We start from the raw sequence: 21,288 nt of genomic DNA on the forward strand, positions 1-21,288 counted from the left end.
GGACATGGTGTTGTCTATGTATCCACACATGTATCTGAGTTTCCTATCAATACAATTATAGCATGAATAAAAGACTATTACCATGAACAAAGAAATATAATAATAACTTATTTATTATTGCCTCTAGGGCATATTTCCAACACCCGGTGCTCTCCATGACGAGGAGGGAGTAGTTCTCCCTCGGGGCTGAGGGTATGTACCAGTAGCTATGCGTTTGATCTCTCTCTCTCTCTCTCTCTATCTCTCTCTCTCTCTCTCTCTCTCTCTCTCTCTCTCTCTCTCGTGTTCTTGAGGTGACACGATCTTGATATATCGCGAGCTTTGCTATTATGGTTGGATCTTATGTTTCTCCTCCCCCCTCTACTCTCTTGTAATGAATTGAGTTTCCCCTTTGAGGTTATCTTATCGGATTGAGTCTTTAAAGATTTTAGAACACTTGATGTATGTCTTGCTGTGGATATCTGTGGTGACAATGGGATATCACGTGATTCACTTGATGTATGTTTTGGTGACCAACTTGCGGGTTCCGCCCATGAACCTATGCATAGGGGTTGGCACACGTTTTCGTCGTGATTCTCTGGTAGAACTTTGGGGCACTCTTTGAGGTCATTTGTGTTGGTTGAATAGATGAATCTGAGATTGTGTGATGCATATCGTATAATCATACCCACGGATACTTGAGGTGACATTGGAGTATCTAGGTGATATTAGGGTTTTGATTGATTTGTATCTTAAGGTGTTATTCTAGTACGAACTCTAGGGCTGTTTGTGACACTTATAGGAACTAGCAAAAGGGCCCGTGCGTTGCACCGGGTGAAAAAAACCACACTTCCCTAACCCAATTGCTCAAGACCCCCTCTCATTCCACGACACACCGCCAGCCATGATGACATGAACAAACTCTTTGAAATCCTCCATGTTGCCATGAAAATATGTACTGCAAAAAAAATATGAACGTATTTTAGAAGTGTACTAAAGGTGTGTGGAATTTAAATCATAGAAATATCAATCTAGTTGTGAGTATTTCTTCAAGCCTTTGTTGGAGTTGCTTAGTGATGCCCAAAACATATCGCATTATACCGTAAAAATTAGAGTCCATTTTAGTATACAATGTTTTTTGCTTCACTACGGAGGTAACACAAATTTTCACGAACCAATGTTGGCTAGGTTGAGGGACTATGTAGCATAGCACTATTTGTGTCCAACTATCAAGCACCTGTTATTAACGGGTACTATCTTTTTCATTATAATTCTCAAAAAAAATATTGTGCATGAACAATTAATAAACAATTTTTTTATTATGATTTAGACATAGTAATACTTTTGCAGGTGTTAAACAATTCTAACATAACTAACAATTGCACGTGCCTTGCAACGGGAGTATAAACATTCTAGTAGATTAGCCCCTGACTGCACGTCTATTATTGTATTATTGTTTTTTAGAATCCACGTATATTATTATATTGATACGCTAAAATCTTACCAAATCTTTGTATGCAATCACCGTGATTTATCTGTCATTTTATTGTTAAGCACTTATTTGATAAGAATTTAATGACTTGCCAGCAAAATATGTGTTTATTTTGGTAAGGTAATAAACATGAGACAAATGAATAGATGGGAGAAAAATCAAATATGGGAGGAAAAATCAAAGAGGATAAGGAAAGAGTGGGACGTATATATGGAAGGTTAGACGAAAGAGAGGTGAAATGGGAACCTTACATTCTTTTTAAGTAGTAGAGATTTTCTCTCGAGTTATGGACAGGGTAAAACTGCGTTCGTGGGATGATAGCTAGTGGCAGAGGATGATTTTTTTAGGGGGGCGACTTTTGATTGATTTCTAGCTGGTTTACTTTGTTCCCACAATCTTTTAAATATCAATCAAGTCATTATGGGACAAAACAAATGACAAAAAATCACCAGGCTATTTTTTTTATCAATCCCAAAAATCCCTCTCTTTCCTTCTTTATTATCAGTTCCCAAAATCCCTCATTTCCTTCTTTCTTCTCTCCATTCTTCCTTATTAGGACACTTTGTTCTTACTATTACGGGACGGCTGGCTTCCCACTTTTTTCCCCCAAATCCCTCCTTTCCTTGTTATTACGGGACAACTTTCCATTTTCCTATTTTTTGCTTTCAATCCCCGAAATCCCTCTTTTCCTTCTTATAGCACAAATGCCCGTGGGTTGCAATGGGCAATTTTTTTTAGAACGTGCTCCATACCATTACGCGCCATTTATTATATCCAACTAGTAGAGTGCCCGTGCGTTGCCACGGGCTATTAAAATAGTTTGCAAGAGTTACATGTTAAATTTCACATATACAAACAATATAACACAAACACAATTATTAAATAATTGAAATCCATTTTTGCAATGTAAATTGATAACAAAAACTGAGCAATGTTCCAACTAAACATCTATTACAAAACTATCAATATCTAGATGATGTGTTTAAGAAATTCTTTCACAATATCAAGAAAGTTGTCTTTAGCTTCATTCCCACGATGTTTTAGCAAGTATAATAAAAACTGCTTCCTCAACTCATACACATCCTGCACAAACAATATATGTGGTTAGTATGAAAATTTCACGCCGAAAGTCTTAAAACATGTAAAGACAATACTCGCCGCGCAAACCGGCTTGACCAATTCTTTAGCATTCCACCAAAGCATAAAATGGAAAACAAAATAGCCAGACACATTCCTGCAATTTTTTAAATTAATAATATAAAGAATGTAGTGATAACAAAAATAAATGTTTTTATTATGAATTCATGCACCGGTCTATACTCGTTGGAATACGAAATGGAAATAAACGTCGCCATTTAGATATATTGGAATTCCAACCAAGCAGCTTTATTTCGAGTGCTTCTTTGAAATCCCTTGCAAAACTTTTTAATTTCAATGCATGCCTCAAATTCTAGTAGAGTGCATGTGCGTTGTCACGGGCTTTTAAAATATTTTGCTGGAGTTAAATTTCACATGTAGAGACAATATAACACACACACACACACACACACACACACACACACAATTGCATAATAATTGAAGTCCACTTCACTTGCAATGTAACAAAAGGGAAAATTGACTATGTATACATATAGAGCAACGATCCAATTAAATTTGTTACCCCTATATGCTCGTTGGAATACAAATGTTACCATCTAGAATTCTAGCCGGGTTGCTTTATTTCGAGTGCTTCTTTGAATTCCCTCACAAAACCTTTTAATTTCACTAAAAGTAATACAAATGTTACCATCTGGAATTCTAGCCGGGTTGCTTTATTTCGAGTGCTTCTTTGAATTCCCTCACAAAACATTTTAATTTCACTAAATGCCTTCGAGTTTTACACTCTGGCGACTATGATGTATGAATAGGGACCGGAATATATAGAAGAGTGCATCTTTGTCGGTGACGTACAAGATGTATCATCCGATGAATGCATACAGAAAATGAATGTACAAGTGATAGCTATTTGAAACAACAATAAACCATGACAACAACGGACAAAAGACCATACTTACCATCATGCACGATGAGATATTGTCTATCCCAGGCCAACTATCAAACAAAGTTGCCAATATTTGAACAGTTTCCTTCACATGAAACTTTTGATCTCATGTTGAATCTACCATCATGGTGCGAGTAAAAAAACTAAAAGGCATAGGACAGAAAATGGATCCTAATCAACCCAAAAGGCACATGATGAAAATAGATCCCTCTCAAGTGCATACCACAACTGCGTAGGACAAAAATTTATCTTAATCAACCTAACAAAAAGTCCCAGGACGAAAATAGATCCTAATCAACCTAAAAAGGAATATGTCTTATCCCACACGCACCCTTCTCTTTTTCTGTCAAACCCTCCCCTTTTTGCTCGGTTTCATGTCGTAGCAGGACACTTCTTGCTAGAGCCCCCTCCTTTGGAACTGGTTAGATATGCCGACCTCACCCTCACCACACCTTACTTCCCCATAGACCTCACCCTCTAATAAAATGCCCGTGCGTTGCTATGGGCTTTTGAAATATTTTACAGAAGTTATATGAACATAATGCATGTGAAATTTTCATCTATTGAAAAAGATAGCTAGTAACAATCGGATAATAATTGAAGTCCACTTCCCTTGTAATGTAATTTGATAAAAAAAGGTAACTAAATAATGTATACATAGAAATCAATGATCCAACTATTAATCTGTTACAAATTAAGATCTGATTGATGGGCTTAAGATATTCTTGCACAATGTCAATGTTGTCTTTAGCTTCATTCGCACGATATTGAGCAAATATAATAATAACTTCTTACTCAACTCATAACCACCTGCACAAGCAATATATCTAGCTAGTATGAATATTTTATGTGAAAGGTCTAAAAATATGCAAGGAGAATACTCAACGTGCAAACCAGATGAACCAATTCTTTATTATTTCATGAGAGCATAAAATTAAAAACAAAAATAGCCAAACACATCCCTGTAATTTCCAAATTAATGTTATCTTGAATACAGTGATAACAATTATAAATGCGTGTATCTTGAATGTTATGGTAATGAAATATATAAATGTATCCATCCATGCTCATTGGAATACTAACCAGAAATATACTTTGTCATCTAGATATGTCAGAATTTCAGCCGAGTTGCGCAATTTTGAGTGCGTCGTCGAATTACCTCACAAATCTTTATAATTTCACTAAATGCTTCAGAGTTTTAATCTCTGGCGACTATGATGTATGGATAGGGTCTAAAACATACACACAACATGCATGTTTGTTGCTGAATGTACAATATATTTCGGTTGATGGATGCATATAGAAGATATAGAAAATAAATCTACAAGTGGTAGCTATTAGAAACCATAAATCATGACAGTAATGGACAAGAGACTGTACTTACCAAGTCGCCCCAAGCATGCTATCAAACAGTGTTGCCAACATCTGAATATTTGGCTTCACGCGGAACTCTCTCCCCTCGCATCCACGCGTTTCCCTGCCGCCGCCCTTCCATCGACGGTGTAGCGCATCCTCCTCTCCGCTTCACGGCGTCGACCGACCCCCTCCTCCCCCACCATCTCTCCTCCCCCTCTTATCAAGCCCGTCCCATGTTGCCCCCATAGCCTACCTTCTCTCAATAGTGTCACCCACATCCTCCTCTCCCTGCCACGACATAGTTGGCCTCCTTCTCTGATGACAACCCCTACCGTCGCCACATCAGCACCAAACCCATGCGCCCTCGTCATCTACAACGGGCACAAAGGTGTGACGCGGCGAGGGAGAGGGGATGGCGCCCTCGTCGTATGCATAGTCAGATCATTAATCCCATAAAAGGTATACATAGTCAGATCATTACAAGTCCAAACTATATCATCAACAGGGCTTGGATTGGTACAAACATGTGTATTGACCGATACTGAATTTATCATAGGCAGAGATAGAGACTCCATAGAATTAAAAGCTAGCAGCATGATCAACCTCATTGAGCAGCAAGAGAAGGGGAGAAAACGACAATTGGGAGGGCTGAGGCAACAACGACAATAGAGCATCATCCAGCGGAAGCAATACACATACGGGGAGAAGCAGCATAGTTCACATCTTCAGGTTGAGGGGAACATCTGGTTTTGTGGCTTTCCCAAGCTTCAAAGCTTTCGATGAGTGCAGGCCACTGCACCGCTGCGGATGCACCCACGGCAAGCACCGACCCGCACCTCGGTCAGGGTCGTCCATGGGGCGGCGTGGGTGTGACAGTTAGTGTTGATGCTAGAGCAAACAATGACTAAACGTAGAAGATCAAAACAAAATTGAGCTATTCAACACACATCAGAACTGACCTGCATGAAAATTATTTGTTTACTCATTAAAGTTATCTCTACACCTATGTTGATAAAACATGATCATCACTTAATTTTCGTTTTGAAAAACTAACACGGCAATCCCACAACTAAGTTTGTCTCTAAAATAAAAATAGAAAACCTAGATGTATGCATTGCTCACAACTATCCCCCTTATGAAACACAAGCCTGCACTCCCTCTGTCGACAGGTCTCTGACGCATGCCCTCCTCACTACTCCAAGGAGATGATTGCATAATTATTAAGAGGTTGAAGAATTGTATAATTTTTTTAACCCACTCTGAATCTACTGCTGCAAAAACTTACACATTCATGCCTTTCCCTTTAATTAGTATTTTTTAAATGCATAAAGAACAACATGGACGACCTGCTAGTTGCATGAAAAATCCATGAGAACATCGGGCAGATAAAGGTCCATCACCACCATGAATTCTACAGACAATCAACTAAATTAATTAGTCAATGGGCTTGGAGAGAACGAGCAAGCCAAAATTAGTGGTTTAATGGCGGGTCACCCAACTATTCAAGAAGAAGAAGGCGTCGAGCAACTGGCGTGCATCCGCCTGTTTCCTCCCACATTGGGGCGGCTGGCACTGATGTTGATGCCCTTCTGCTTCCCTATAGGGCATGGGGCACCTGGATCAAGAAATTGTTGGTTGATGCATGGATAGGGCAAGAAACTTGCTCACATCAGACTGTCCAGGTTGAAAGCATTATTAGAAATCTGATGTTGGCGAATTAGACTGGTATGAACAACAGAACTCAAACGAAACAAAGCCGCGGGAAACCCAACGGTGCAGCCAGGAGCAAATCAAGAATCCCTAGAGTGGTCGTTTTGAACACATACACACAAATAATAATGGCAGATTGATGATAAGCTACAAGCACCACTACAATTTGTACGCACTGCTTGGGTATCCTACAAATAAAACAGAGGTAATAAATTCCTCATAGTTAATCACATGAATATAGCAAATTGATTACCCGTGGTTTGATTCCATGTGCTCTATCCAAAATAGATCAAATCTGCAGGACATCCTAGGCTATGAGTGGTCAGCTGTAGATGCTGCTTGTGCTTTTGCACCAAAGGGGCCTGAAGAGCCCCATCTCCCTTCAACAACCTCTGAATAGTAAAGAATATCATATAACAAGTAATTAGGAAAAACATAGTCTAATGGAAATCAATTCGTTCGAATAACCATATGTGCATAGTGACAAGAGTATGTTTCACAGGGGGATTGCAAAGTATGTTGCAGCCTCAGAAGCAAGCTTCATGCGTTGCCGATGCTCAAAATTGATGTATATATATTAACCCCACCGTCCCAATAAGGTGAATAAATCTGCAAAAGAAATAAACTCGACTTAGACCCAAAAGTAAGCTAGCTTAAAAGAAATCCTTACTGATGGCGCCAGTCATATAGGATTGCCCATAGCTTTTGCACTTTCTCTCTGCAATCAAAATCAATCACCATGACATAAATCAACAATATATACACTCCATTGCGACCATACAGAATGGGGAGAACCAAAACACCTTGATGTATTCATATCATCCATAAGCTGTAAGGATGGAGCTCCCAATGCAATAGCAAACATGAATCGTATTTCTTAACTGTGGTAAGACAAAAAAATAGGATGATTAAAACGAATTAGGAGGATAAACCTGGTGGGGGAGGGTGTCGTCCAGAGCGGTGCAGAGTGGTCACTGGAGGTCAGCCTCCCTCCTCAGCTTCTTGGTGGACGAGAGCGGCTATGGATGGCGATGTATATGGTGAGCAGCCTCTGGCCTCCCCTGCTCCCCCATGATCCTGCTAGACGCCCACGCTGCCCATTCACCGCCGCCATCGCTTGCCAAGTTGAGATTGAGTGAGAGGGAGAAAGAGAGAGAGAGGAAAAAAATAGTGGAGGGAAAGCTCAGAAACTGCTGCTCACACAAAGAAAAGCAATCAGATTAAAGGATACATGTGGTTTTAGAAAAAGCAAAAGTGTAATACATACAACAGCCACTAATAACTGTAACAATGTTTGCTCGATTGATGCCAAACCTACTGTGAACTTCAAGCTAGGCACAACAGTATTCCCTCTTTTTTCAGTTCAGAGCAACACAAAATGAATTGTAAGGATGGAAACCTACTATGAACTCGTTTTCTGATGGCTAGCAGCAACATAAAACAACAACCACTAATATAAACTGAACCAAAAAAGAAAAAGATCCAGAACTGAACCAAAACGTCATGTTTCCGATTTCTGATATTTTTCCTCCAATCTCCTGCAGACAGGAGAGCAGTATTGCACTGAAAATAAATAAACAAACTTGAGAATCTGAATACTACTGTAAGGCATAAGATGTCCTTGGCATAATTATAATAAAGAAGGGAAAAACTGAACCAAAATGTGGTGTGCACCTCACGTCCTCAATGGATGCATGCACAAGATGCTGCTGCAGGTGATAGATATTGTGAGCCACCTGGGGGTGGGGTAGATAAGATTGGATGGGGGAAGCTCACCTCAAGTCCAGGCGATGGCTGCTCCACCTCCTCTCCTCTCATCTCCTCTCCTCTGGCCGCTGTACCACCTAGAGACAAGTGAAGAGAGAGACACGCAGGGGTCAGAGGAAGAAGAAGAAGCCTGCACATCACTCACTCACTCACTCACTCACGCATCACAGGAACAAGGAAGAAAACCAGAGGAAGAAGATGAAGGAAGGGGATCTGACCTAGGGTGCAATGGGTGGGGCTCGATTGCTAGGGTTTTGGGCGGCGGCTACGGGGTGGAAGGAGGTTGCTTCGTGGTGGAGGAGCCGAGCCGGCGGCGGTCCTTTGCTGGTCGACGCAGCCAAATCCATGAGATCCAAATCCTTGCTTTTGCTCGACGCACTAGGGGCGACCACGTTGGCCTCCCCATCTTGAGATCCAAATCCATCCCGTCACCCCTATTCTTCCCAACTGCTTCATTAGGAGTAAAGATTGATGTGTAGCACAACTCCCGTCTCGCACCATCTGCCTTATTTCTGCCCCTCTGGTTTGGAGAGCATGCGCTCTCAGCTCCGTCGGGTCGGCCGTGCTCTCTAGTTTTAATATAAATCGACTCTTGAGATTTATCTTTTACGAAATAGGATTTTTTTACTGTTACATACTCAACTCTTACTTGAAATATTCAATTCAAGTGTAGACTTGAAAACTAAAATCATGTGTAAGGTATCATGTAACCATATTGATGACCCATAAATTCGTTCAGTTAATTGAAAGTTTTTGACTTTTGATCAAGATAGGTACCCAAGCTCTAATAATTTCAGCGCATCCGAACTTTGACACATCCTTTTATTTTAAAACTGTGATTATATTTGTCATCTAAAAACCGGACTCATGGGCAGGGATCTCCAAAGGGTTCTTTGTTATTTTTATTTTGATTAAAACGAATTAGGAGGATGAACCTGGTGGGGGAGGGTGTCGTCCAGAGCGGTGCAGAGTGGTCACTGGAGGTCAGCCTCCCTCCTCAGCTTCTTGGCGGATGAGAGCGGCTATGGATGGCGATGTATATGGTGAGCAGCCTCTGGCCTAGGGCTGGGCGTTCGGTATAAACCGAAAATTCGGTTTCTACCGTTCGGTGTTTATTAAATTTCGGTTTGTAAAACTGGAAACTGAAAATGTTAGCTAAAACTAGCTAACCGAAAATTCGGCTAACCGAATATTCGGTATGGTTTCCGGTTTTGTACCGATGTACCACGCCAAGTATTTGTGCTAGGATTTTAGAAGTGGCACCCTCTTATATAGGCAGCAGATCTGAATCATCTCGTCCGTCTAGCGAGGTGGGACTAAAGGAGTTGATGCCTGGTCGGCTGTGCGTGCGTGACTATCGGGAGACGTTGCTGAGATGGGCCTTGCAACTTTGCATGCACTTTGGTCAGGTAGGCCCATGTGATGTGCATGATGCATTGGTGGCCGATGGTGGGCGCGTGTGCACGTGACTATCGGGAGACGTTGTTGCGCGCCTGTGCCTGCATGTGCGTCGTTTCTTAAGCTGATTAAGGTTTCTTCAGTTTTTGTTTGGTTAACCGAGAAGAAAATCGAACCAACCGAATTCTGTTCGGTTAGTGCACTTGAAAACCGAGTTTTGTTGTGACATGAGAAAAACCCAAAAATTCGGTTTATTCGGTTTCAACATCGATTCGGTTTTCGGTTCGTCGGTTTTTATGCCCACCCCTACTCTGGCCTCCCCTGCTCCCCCATGATCTTGCTCGACGCCCGCGCTGCCCATTCACCGCCGCCATGCTTGCCAAGTTGAGATTGACTGAGAGAGAGAAAGAGAGAGAGAGAGGAAAAATAGTGGAGGGAAAGCTCAGAAACTGCTGCTCACACAAAGAAAAGCAATCAGATTATAGGATACATGTGGTTTTAGAAAAAGCAAAAATGTAATACATACAACAGCCACTAATAACTGTAACAATGTTTGCTCGATTGATGCCAAACCTACTTTGAACTTCAAGCTAGGCACAACAGTATTCCCTCTTTTTTTAGTTCAGAGCAACACAAAATGAATTGTAAGGATGGAAACCTACTGTGAACTCGTTTTTTGATGGCTAGCAGCAACATAAAACAACAACCACTTATATAAACTGAACCAAAAAAGAAAATGATCCAGAACTAAACCAAAACGTCATGTTTCCGATTTCTGATATTTTGTCCACCAATCTCCTGCAGACAGTAGAGCAGTATTGCACTAAAAATAAATAAACAAACTTGAGAATCTGAATACTACTGTAAGGCATAAGATGTCCTTGGCATAATTATACTAAAGAAGGGGAAAACTGAACCAAAATGTGGTGTGCACCTCACGTCCTCAATGGATGCATGCACAAGATGCTGCTGCAGGTGATAGATATTGTGAGCCACCTGGGGGTGGGGTAGATAAGATTGGATGGGGGAAGCTCACCTCACGTCCAAGCGATGGCTGCTCCACCTCCTTTCCTCTCCTCTGGCCGCTGTACCACCTAGAGACAAGTGAAGAGAGAGAGACGCAGGGGTCAGAGGAAGAAGAAGAAGCCTGCACATCACTCACTCACGCATCACAGGAACAAGGAAGAAAACCAGAGGAAGAAGAAGAAGGAAAGGGATCTGACCTAGGGCGCCATGGGTGGGGCTCGATTGCTAGGGTTTTGGGCGGTGGCTACGGGGTGGAAGGAGGTTGCTTCATGGTGGAGGAGCCGAGCCGGCGGCGGTCCTTTGCTGGTCGATGCAGCCAAATCCATGAGATCCAAATCGTTCGCTTTTGCTCGACGCGCTAGGGGCGACTACGTTGGCCTACCCACCTTGAGATCCAAATCCATCCCGTCACCCCTATTCCTTCCTCATTTGGCCATGGAGATCAGCTCATCCTCTCCCGCGGTGGCGGGATCGGCGGCGGCGAATGGGTAATGCAGGGATCGAGGATACTCTGGAGGCCTCAATCCTTGATGCGAGCGCGAGGGCGGCAGCGAAGGGATGGATTTGCGAGGGCGGCGGCGGATCCTGGACATGTTCAGCGCGGATGGAGGGCGGGGAGTGAAGCGCGGCGGCGAAGGGATGAAAGGTTTAGGTTTTTTTGTCGCTGGTTAACCTTCGTAGGTCTTTTTTTGTTGGTTAATCTTCATAGGTCTTTTTTGGGTCGTACGTGCATGGGTGCGGGTTGGGGCCTTAGCACGAGGTTTTTTCGGTTTGTGATGGGTAAGTCAGAGGTGGGAGGAGGTATCAAAAAAACCATGGGAGGTGGGACTAAAAAAAGCTGGAAGCGAGACTACCAACTGCTCCATTAGGAGTAGAGATTGATGTGTAACACAACTCCCGTCTCGCACCATCTGCCTTATTTCTGGCCCTCTGGTTTGGAGAGCGTCCGCTCTCAGCTCCGTCGGGCCGGCCGTGCTCTCTAGTTTTAATATAAATCGACTCTTGAGATTTATCTTTTACGAAATAGGATTTTTTTTACTGTTACATACTCAACTCTTACTTGAAATATTCAATTCAAATGTAGACTTGAAAACTAAAATCATGTCTAAGGTATCATGTAACCATATTGATGACCCATAAATTCGTTCAGTTAATTGAAAGTTTTTGACTTTTGATCAAGATAGGCACCCAAGCTCTAATAATTTCAGCGCGTCCGAACTTTGACACATCCTTTTATTTTAAAATTATGATTATATTTGTCATCTAAAAACCAGACTCATGGGCAGCGATCTCCAAAGGGTTCTTTGTTATTTTTATTTTGATTAAAACGAATTAGGAGGATGAACCTGGTGGGGGAGGGTGTCGTCCAGAGCGGTGCAGAGTGGTCACTGGAGGTCAGCCTCCCTCCTCAGCTTCTTGGCGGACGAGAGCGGCTATGGATGGCGATGTATATGGTGAGCAGCCTCTGGCCTAGGGCTGGGCGTTCGGTATAAACCGAAAATTCGGTTTCTACTGTTCGGTGTTTATTAGATTTCGGTTTGTAAAACTGGAAACCGAAAATGTTAGCTAAAACTAGCTATCCAAAAATTCGGCTAACCGAATATTCGGTACCATTTCCGGTTTTGTACCGATGTACCACGCCAAGTATTTGTGCTAGGATTTTAGAAGTGACACCCTCTTATATAGGCAGCCGATCTGAATCATCCCGTCTGTCTAGCGAGGTGGGACTAAAGGAGTTGATGCCTGGTCGGCTGTGCGTGCGTGACTATCGAGAGACGTTGCTGAGATGGGCCTTGCAACTTTGCATGCACTTTGGTCAGGTAGGCCCATGTGATGTGCACGATGCATTGGTGGCCGATGGTGGGCGCGTGTGCGCGTGACTATCGGGAGACGTTGTTGCGCGCCTGTGCCTGCATGTGCGTCGTTTCTTAAGCTGATTAAGGTTTCTTCTGTTTTTGTTTGGTTAACCGAGAAGAAAACCGAACCAACCGAATACGGTTAGTGCACTTGAAAACTGAATTTTGTTGTGACATGAGAAAAACCCGAAAATTCGGTTTATTCAGTTTCGGCATCGGTTCGGTTTTTGGTTCGTCGGTTTTTATGCCCACCCCTACTCTGGCCTCCCCTGCTCCCCCATGATCTTGCTCGACGCCCGCGCTGCCCATTCACCGCCGCCATCGCTTGCCAAGTTGAGATTGAGTGAGAGAGAGAAAGAGAGAGAGAGGAAAAAATAGTGGAGGGAAAGCTCAGAAACTGCTGCTCACACAAAGAGAAGCAATCAGATTATAGGATACATGTGGTTTTAGAAAAAGCAAAAATGTAATACATACAACAGCCACTAATAATTGTAACAATGTTTGCTCGATTGATGCCAAACCTACTGTGAACTTCAAGCTAGGCACAACAGTATTCCCTCTTTTTTCAGTTCAGAGCAACACAAAATGAATTGTAAGGATGGAAACCTACTGTGAACTCGTTTTTTGATGGCTAGCAGCAACATAAAACAACAACCACTTATATAAACTGAACCAAAAAAGAAAATGATCCAGAACTAAACCAAAACGTCATGTTTCCGATTTCTGATATTTTGTCCACCAATCTCCTGCAGACAGTAGAGCAGTATTGCACTAAAAATAAATAAACAAACTTGAGAATCTGAATACTACTGTAAGGCATAAGATGTCCTTGGCATAATTATACTAAAGAAGGGGAAAACTGAACCAAAATGTGGTGTGCACCTCACGTCCTCAATGGATGCATGCACAAGATGCTGCTGCAGGTGATAGATATTGTGAGCCACCTGGGGGTGGGGTAGATAAGATTGGATGGGGGAAGCTCACCTCACGTCCAGGCGATGGCTGATCCACCTCCTCTCCTCTCCTCTGGCCGCTGTACCACCTAGAGACAAGTGAAGAGAGAGAGACGCAGGGGTCAGAGGAAGAAGAAGAAGCCTGCACATCACTCACTCACGCATCACAGGAACAAGGAAGAAAACCAGAGGAAGAAGAAGAAGGAAGGGGATCTGACCTAGGGCGCCATGGGTGGGGCTCGATTGCTAGGGTTTTGGGCGGCGGCTATGGGGTTGAAGGAGGTTGCTTCATGGTGGAGGAGCCGAGCCAGCGGTGGTCCTTTGCTGGTCGACGCAGCCAAATCCATGAGATCCAAATCCTTCGCTTTTGCTCGACGCGCTAGGGGCGACTACGTTGGCCTACCCACCTTGAGATCCAAATCCATCCCGTCACCCCTATTCCTCCCTCATCTGGCCATGGAGATCAGCTCATCCTCTCCCGCAGCGGCGGGATCGGCGGCGGCGAATGGGTAATGCGGGGATCGAGGATACTCTGGAGGCCTCAATCCTTGATGCGAGCGCGAGGGCGGCGGCGAAGGGATGGATTTGCGAGGGCGGCGGCGGATCCTGGACATGTTCAGCGCAGATGGAGGGCGGGGAGTGAAGCGCGGCGGCGAAGGGATGAAAGGTTTAGGTTTTTTTGTCGCTGGTTAACCTTCGTAGGTCTTTTTTTGTTGGTTAATCTTCATAGGTCTTTTTTTGGTCGTACGTGCATGGGTGCGGGTTGGGGCCTTAGCACGAGGTTTTTTCGGTTTGTGGTGGCTAAGTCAGAGGTGGGAGGAGGTACCAAAAAAACCATGGGAGGTGGGACTAAAAAAAGCTGGAAGCGAGACTACCAACTGCTCCATTAGGAGTAGAGGTTGATGTGTAGCACAACTCCCGTCTCGCACCATCTGCCTTATTTCTGCCCCTCTGGTTTGGAGAGCGTGCGCTCTCAGCTCCGTCGGGCCGGCCGTGCTCTCTAGTTTTAATATAAATCGACTCTTGAGATTTATCTTTTACGAAATAGGATTTTTTTTACCGTTACATACTCAACTCTTCCTTGAAATATTCAATTCAAGTGTAGACTTGAAAACTAAAATCATGTGTAAGGTATCATGTAACCATATTGATGACCCATAAATTCGTTCAGTTAATTGAAAGTTTTTGAGTTTTGATCAAGATAGGTACCCAAGCTCTAATAATTTCAGCGCATCCGAACTTTGACACATCCTTTTATTTTAAAACTGTGATTATATTTGTCATCTGAAAACCAGACTCATGGGCAGGGATCTCCAAAGGGTTCTTTGTTATTTTTATTTTGATTAAAACGAATTAGGAGGATGAACCTGGTGGGGGAGGGCGTCGTCCAGAGCGGTGCAGAGTGGTCACTGGCAGCCTCCCTCCTCAGCTTCTTGGCGGACGAGAGCGGCTATGGATGGCGATGTATATGGTGAGCAGCCTCTGGCCTAGGGCTGGGCGTTCGGTATAAACCGAAAATTCGGTTTCTACCGTTCGGTGTTTATTAAATTTCGGTTTGTAAAACTGGAAACCGAAAATGTTAGCTAAAACTAGCTAACCGAATATTCGGTACGGTTTTCGGTTTTGTACCGATGTACCACGCCAAGTATTTGTGCTAGGATTTTAGAAGTGGCACCCTCTTATATAGGCAGCAGATCTGAATCATCCCATCCGTCTAGCGAGGTGGGACTAAAGGAGTTGATGCTTGGTCGGTTGTGCGTGTGTGACTATCGGGAGACGTTGCTGAGATGGGCCTTGCAACTTTGCATGCACTTTGGTCAGGTAGGCCCATGTGATGTGCACGATGCATTGGTGGCCGATGGGCGCGTGTGCGCGTGACTATCGGGAGACGTTGTTGCGCGCCCGTGCCTGCATGTGTGTCGTTTCTTAAGCTGTTTAAGGTTTCTTCGGTTTTTGTTCGGTTAACCGAGAAAACCGAACCAACCGAATTATATTCGGTTAGCCACTTGAAAACAGAATTTTGTTGTGACATGAGAAAAAACCGAAAATTCGTTTTATTCGGTTTCGGCATCGGTTTGGTTTTCGGTTTGTCGGTTTTTTTATGCCCACCCCTACTCTGGCCTCCCCTGCTCCCCCATGATCTTGCTCGACGCCCGCGCTGCCCATTCACCACCGCCATCGTTTGCCAAGTTGAGATTGAGTGAGAGAGGGAGAGAGGAAAAAAGAGTGGAGAGAAAGCTCAGAAACTGCTGCTCACACAAAGAAAAGCAATCAGATTATAGGATACATGTGGTTTTAGAAAAAGCAAAAATGTAATACATACAACAGCCATTAATAACTGTAACAATGTTTGCTCAATTGATCCCAAACCAACTGTGAACTTCAAGCTAGGCACAACAGTATTCCCTCTTTTTTCAGTTCAGAGCAACACAAAATGAATTGTAAGGATGGAAACCTACTACGAACTCGTTTTCTGATGGCTAGCAGCAACATAAAACAACAACCACTTATATAAACTGAACCAAAAAAGAAAATGATCCAGAACTGAACCAAAATGTCATCTTTCCGATTTATGATTTTTTTTCCTCCAATCTCCTGCAGAGATGAGAGCAGTATTGCACTAAAAATAAACAAACAAACTTGAGAATCTGAATACTACTGTAAGCATAAGATGTCCTTGGCATAATTATAATAAAGAAGGGAAAAACTAAACCAAAATGTGGTGTGCACCTCACGTCCTCAATGGATGCATGCACAAGATGCTGCTGCAGGTGATAGATATTGTGACCCACCTGGGGGTGGGGTAGATAAGATTGGATGGGGGAAGCTGACCTCAAGTCCAGGCGATGGCTGCTCCACCTCCTATCCTCTCCTCTGGCCGCTGTACCACCTAGAGACAAGTGAAGAGAGAGACACACAGGGGTCAGAGGAAGAAGAAGAAGCCTGCACATCACTCACTCACTCACGCATCATAGGAACAAGGAAGAAAACCAGAGGAAGAAGAAGAAGAAGGAAGGGGATCTGACCTAGGGCGCCATGGGTGGGACTCGAATTCTAGGGTTTTGGGCGGCGGCTACGGGGTGGAAGGAGGTTGCTTCGTGGTGGAGGAGCCGAGCCGGCGGCGGTCCTTTGCTGCTCAATGCAGCCAAATCCATGAGATCCAAATCCTTCACTTTTGCTCGACGCGCTAGGGGCGACTATGTTGGCCTCCCCACCTTGAGATCGAAATCCATCTCGTCACCCCTATTCCTCCCTCATCTGGCCATGGAGATCAGCTCATCCTCTGCCGCGGCGGCGGGATCGGCGGTGGCGAATGGGTAATGCGGGGATCGAGGATACTCTGGAGGCCTCGATCCTTGATGCGAGAGCGAGGGAGGCGGCGAAGGGATGGATTTGCGAGGGCGGTGGCGGATCCTGGACATGTTCAGTGCGGATGGAGGGCGGGGAGTGAAGCGCGGCGGCGAAGGGATGAAAGGTTTAAGTTTTTTTGTCGCTGGTTAACCTTCGTAGGTCTTTTTTTGTTGGTTAATCTTCATAGGTCTTTTTTTGGTTGTACGTGCATGGGTGCGGGTTGGGGCCTTAGCACAAGGTTTTTTCGGTTTGTGGTGGGTAAGTCAGAGGTGGGAGGAGGTACCAAAAAACCATGGGAGGTGGGACTAAAAAAACCTGGAAGCGAGACTACCAACTGCTCCATTAGGAGTAGAGATTGATGTGTAGCACAACTCCCGTCTCGCACCATCTGCCTTATTTCTGCCCCTCTGGTTTGGAGAGCGTCCGCTCTCAGCTCTGTCGGGCCGGCCGTGCTCTCTAGTTTTAATATAAATCGACTCTTGAGATTTATCTTTTACAAAATAGGATTTTTTTTACTGTTACATACTCAACTCTTACTTGAAATATTCAATTCAAATGTAGACTTGAAAACTAAAATCATGTGTAAGGTATCATGTAACCATATTGATGACCCATAAATTCATTCAGTTAATTGAAAGTTTTTGACTTTTGATCAAGATAGGTACCCAAGCTCTAATAATTTCAGCGCGTCCGAACTTTGACACATCCTTTTATTTTAAAATTGTGATTATATTTGTCATCTAAAAACCAGACTCATGGGCAGGGATCTCCAAAGGGGTCTTTGTTATTTTTATTTTGATTAAAACGAATTAGGAGGATGAACCTGGTGGGGGAGGGTGTCGTCCAGAGCGGTGCAGAGTGGTCACTGGAGGTCAGCCTCCCTCCTCAGCTTCTTGGCGGACGAGAGCGGCTATGGATGGCGATGTATATGGTGAGCAGCCTCTGGCCTAGGGTTGGGCGTTCGGTATAAACCGAAAATTCGGTTTCTACTGTTTGGTGTTTATTAAATTTTGGTTTGTAAAACTGGAAACCGAAAATGTTAGCTAAAACAAGCTAACCAAAAATTCGGCTAACCGAATATTCGGTACCGTTTCCGGTTTTGTACCGATGTACCACGCCAAGTATTTGTGCTAGGATTTTAGAAGTGGCACCCTCTTATATAGGCAGCAGATCTGAATCATCCCGTCCGTCTAGCAAGGTGGGACTAAAGGAGTTGATGCCTGGTCGGCTGTGCATGCGTGACTATCGAGAGACGTTGCTGAGATGGGCCTTGCAACTTTGCATGCACTTTGGTCAGGTAGGCCCATGTGATGTGCACGATGCATTGGTGGCCGATGGTGGGCGCGTGTGCGCGTGACTATCGGGAGACGTTGTTGCGCGGCTGTGCCTGCATGTGCGTCGTTTCTTAAGCTAATTAAGGTTTCTTCGGTTTTTGTTTGGTTCACCGAGAAGAAAATCGAACCAACCGAATTATGTAAGGTTAGTGCACTTGAAAACCGAATTTTGTTGTGACATGAGAAAAACCCGAAAATTCGGTTTATTCGGTTTCGGCATCGGTTCGGTTTTCGGTTCGTCGGTTTTTATGCCCACCCCTACTCTGGCCTCCCCTGCTCCCCCATGATCTTGCTCAACGCCCGTGCTGCCCATTCACCGCCGCCATCGCTTGCCAAGTTGAGATTGAGTGAGAGAGAGAAAGAGAGAGAGAGAGGAAAAAATAGTGGAGGGAAAGCTCAGAAACTGCTGCTCACACAAAGAAAAGCAATCATATTATAGGATACATGTGGTTTTAGAAAAAGCAAAAATGTAACACATACAACAGCCACTAATAATTGTAACAATGTTTGCTCAATTGATGCCAAACCTACTATGAACTTCAAGCTAGGCACAACAGTATTCCCTCTTTTTTCAGTTCAGAGCAACACAAAATGAATTGTAAGGATGGAAACCTACTGTGAACTCGTTTTTTGATGGCTAGCAGCAACATAAAACAACAACCACTTATATAAACTGAACCAAAAAAGAAAATGATCTAGAACTAAACCAAAACGTCATGTTTCCGGTTTCTGACATTTTGTCCACCAATCTCCTCCAGACAGTAGAGCAGTATTGCACTAAAAATAAATAAACAAACTTGAGAATCTGAATACTACTGTAAGGCATAAGATGTCCTTGGCATAATTATACTAAAGAAGGGAAAAACTGAACCAAAATGTGGTGTGCACCTCACGTCCTCAATGGATGCATGCACAAGATGCTGTTGCAGGTGATAGATATTGTGAGCCACCTGGGGGTGGGGTAGATAAGATTGGATGGGGGAAGCTCACCTCACGTCCAGGCGATGGCTGCTCCACCTCCTCTCCTCTCCTCTGGCCGCTGTACCACCTAGAGACAAGTGAAGAGAGAGAGACGCAGGGGTCAGAGGAAGAAGAAGAAGCCTGCACATCACTCACTCACGCATCACAGGAACAAGGAAGAAAACCAGAGGAAGAAGAAGAAGGAACGGGATCTGACCTAGGGCGCCATGGGTGGGGCTTGATTGCTAGGGTTTTGGGCGGCGACTACGGGGTGGAAGGAGGTTGCTTCATGGTGGAGGAGCCGAGCCGGCGGCGGTCCTTTGCTGGTCGACGCAGCCAAATCCATGAGATCCAAATCCTTCGCTTTTGCTCGACGCGCTAGGGGCGACTACGTTGGCCTACCCACCTTGAGATCCAAATCCATCCCGTCACCCCTATTCCTCCCTCATCTGGCCATGGAGATCAGCTCATCCTCTCCCGCGGCGGCGGGATCGGCGGCGGCGAATGGGTAATGCGGGGATCGAGGATACTCTGGAGGCCTCAATCCTTGATGCGAGCGCGAGGGCGGCGGCGAAGGGATGGATTTGCGAGGGCGGCGGCGGATCCTGGACATGTTCAGCGCAGATGGAGGGCGGGGAGTGAAGCGCGGCGGCGAAGGGATGAAAGGTTTAAGTTTTTTTGTCGCTGGTTAACCTTCGTAGGTCTTTTTTTGTTGGTTAATCTTGATAGGTCTTTTTTTGGTCGTACGTGCATGGGTGCGGGTTGGGGCCTTAGCACGAGGTTTTTTCGGTTTGTGGTGGCTAAGTCAGAGGTGGGAGGAGGTACCAAAAAAACCATGGGAGGTGGGACTAAAAAAAGCTGGAAGCGAGACTACCAACTGCTCCATTAGGAGTAGAGGTTGATGTGTAGCACAACTCCCGTCTCGCACCATCTGCCTTATTTCTGCCCCTCTGGTTTGGAGAGCGTGCGCTCTCAGCTCCGTCGGGCCGGCCGTGCTCTCTAGTTTTAATATAAATCGACTCTTGAGATTTATCTTTTACAAAATAGGATTTTTTTTACCGTTACATACTCAACTCTTCCTTGAAATATTCAATTCAAGTGTAGACTTGAAAACTAAAATCATGTGTAAGGTATCATGTAACCATATTGATGACCCATAAATTCGTTCAGTTAATTGAAAGTTTTTGAGTTTTGATCAAGATAGGTACCCAAGCTCTAATAATTTCAGCGCATCCGAACTTTGACACATCCTTTTATTTTAAAACTGTGATTATATTTGTCATCTGAAAACCAGACTCATGGGCAGGGATCTCCAAAGGGTTCTTTGTTATTTTTATTTTGATTAAAACGAATTAGGAGGATGAACCTGGTGGGGGAGGGCGTCGTCCAGAGCGGTGCAGAGTGGTCACTGGCAGCCTCCCTCCTCAGCTTCTTGGCGGACGAGAGCGGCTATGGATGGCGATGTATATGGTGAGCAGCCTCTGGCCTAGGGCTGGGCGTTTGGTATAAACCGAAAATTCGGTTTCTATCGTTCAGTGTTTATTAAATTTCGGTTTGTAAAACTGGAAACCGAAAATGTTAGCTAAAACTAGCTAACCGAATATTCGGTACGGTTTTCAGTTTTGTACCGATGTACCACGCCAAGTATTTGTGCTAGGATTTTAGAAGTGGCACCCTCTTATATAGGCAGCAGATCTGAATCATCCCGTCCGTCTAGCGAGGTGGGACTAAAGGAGTTGATGCCTGGTCGGTTGTGCGTGCGTGACTATCGGGAGACGTTGCTGAGATGGGCCTTGCAACTTTGCATGCACTTTGGTCAGGTAGGCCCATGTGATGTGCACGATGCATTGGTGTCCGATGGTGGGCGCGTGTGCGCGTGACTATCGGGAGACGTTGTTGCGCGCCTGTGCCTGCATGTGCGTCGTTTCTTAAGCTGTTTAAGGTTTCTTTGGTTTTTATTCGGTTAACCGAGAAGAAAACCGAACGAACCGAATTATGTTCGGTTAGTCACTTGAAAACCGAATTTTGTTGTGACATGAGAAAAAAACGAAAATTCGGTTTATTC

The 21,288-nt window shown here is 44.3% G+C and overlaps 2 long non-coding RNA genes across 5 annotated transcripts; both read right to left on the reverse strand.

Annotated features, from left to right (window-relative positions):
* Nucleotides 1–4,120: 4,120 nt before the first annotated feature.
* LOC119354403 lies at nucleotides 4,121–8,923 on the reverse strand. Of its 4 annotated transcripts, XR_005170863.1 has the most exons (4): nucleotides 8,564–8,923; nucleotides 6,832–8,422; nucleotides 6,368–6,483; nucleotides 4,121–6,279 (listed from the first exon to the last, which is right to left on the reverse strand). It is a non-coding gene; the product is annotated as an uncharacterized LOC119354403 (long non-coding RNA). The 4 variants fall into 4 exon arrangements; XR_005170862.1 differs by having other exon boundaries at nucleotides 4,121–6,483; XR_005170861.1 differs by having other exon boundaries at nucleotides 6,368–8,422.
* A 1,242-nt stretch (nucleotides 8,924–10,165) lies between these two features.
* Nucleotides 10,166–11,068, reverse strand: LOC119359335. The gene is made up of 3 exons (XR_005172475.1): nucleotides 10,967–11,068; nucleotides 10,780–10,837; nucleotides 10,166–10,712 (listed from the first exon to the last, which is right to left on the reverse strand). It is a non-coding gene; the product is annotated as an uncharacterized LOC119359335 (long non-coding RNA).
* Nucleotides 11,069–21,288: the final 10,220 nt, after the last annotated feature.

The sequence above is a fragment of the Triticum dicoccoides genome, chromosome 2A (genome assembly GCF_002162155.2).
Source record: "Triticum dicoccoides isolate Atlit2015 ecotype Zavitan chromosome 2A, WEW_v2.0, whole genome shotgun sequence".
NCBI classification, from domain to species: Eukaryota; Viridiplantae; Streptophyta; class Magnoliopsida; order Poales; family Poaceae; genus Triticum; species Triticum dicoccoides.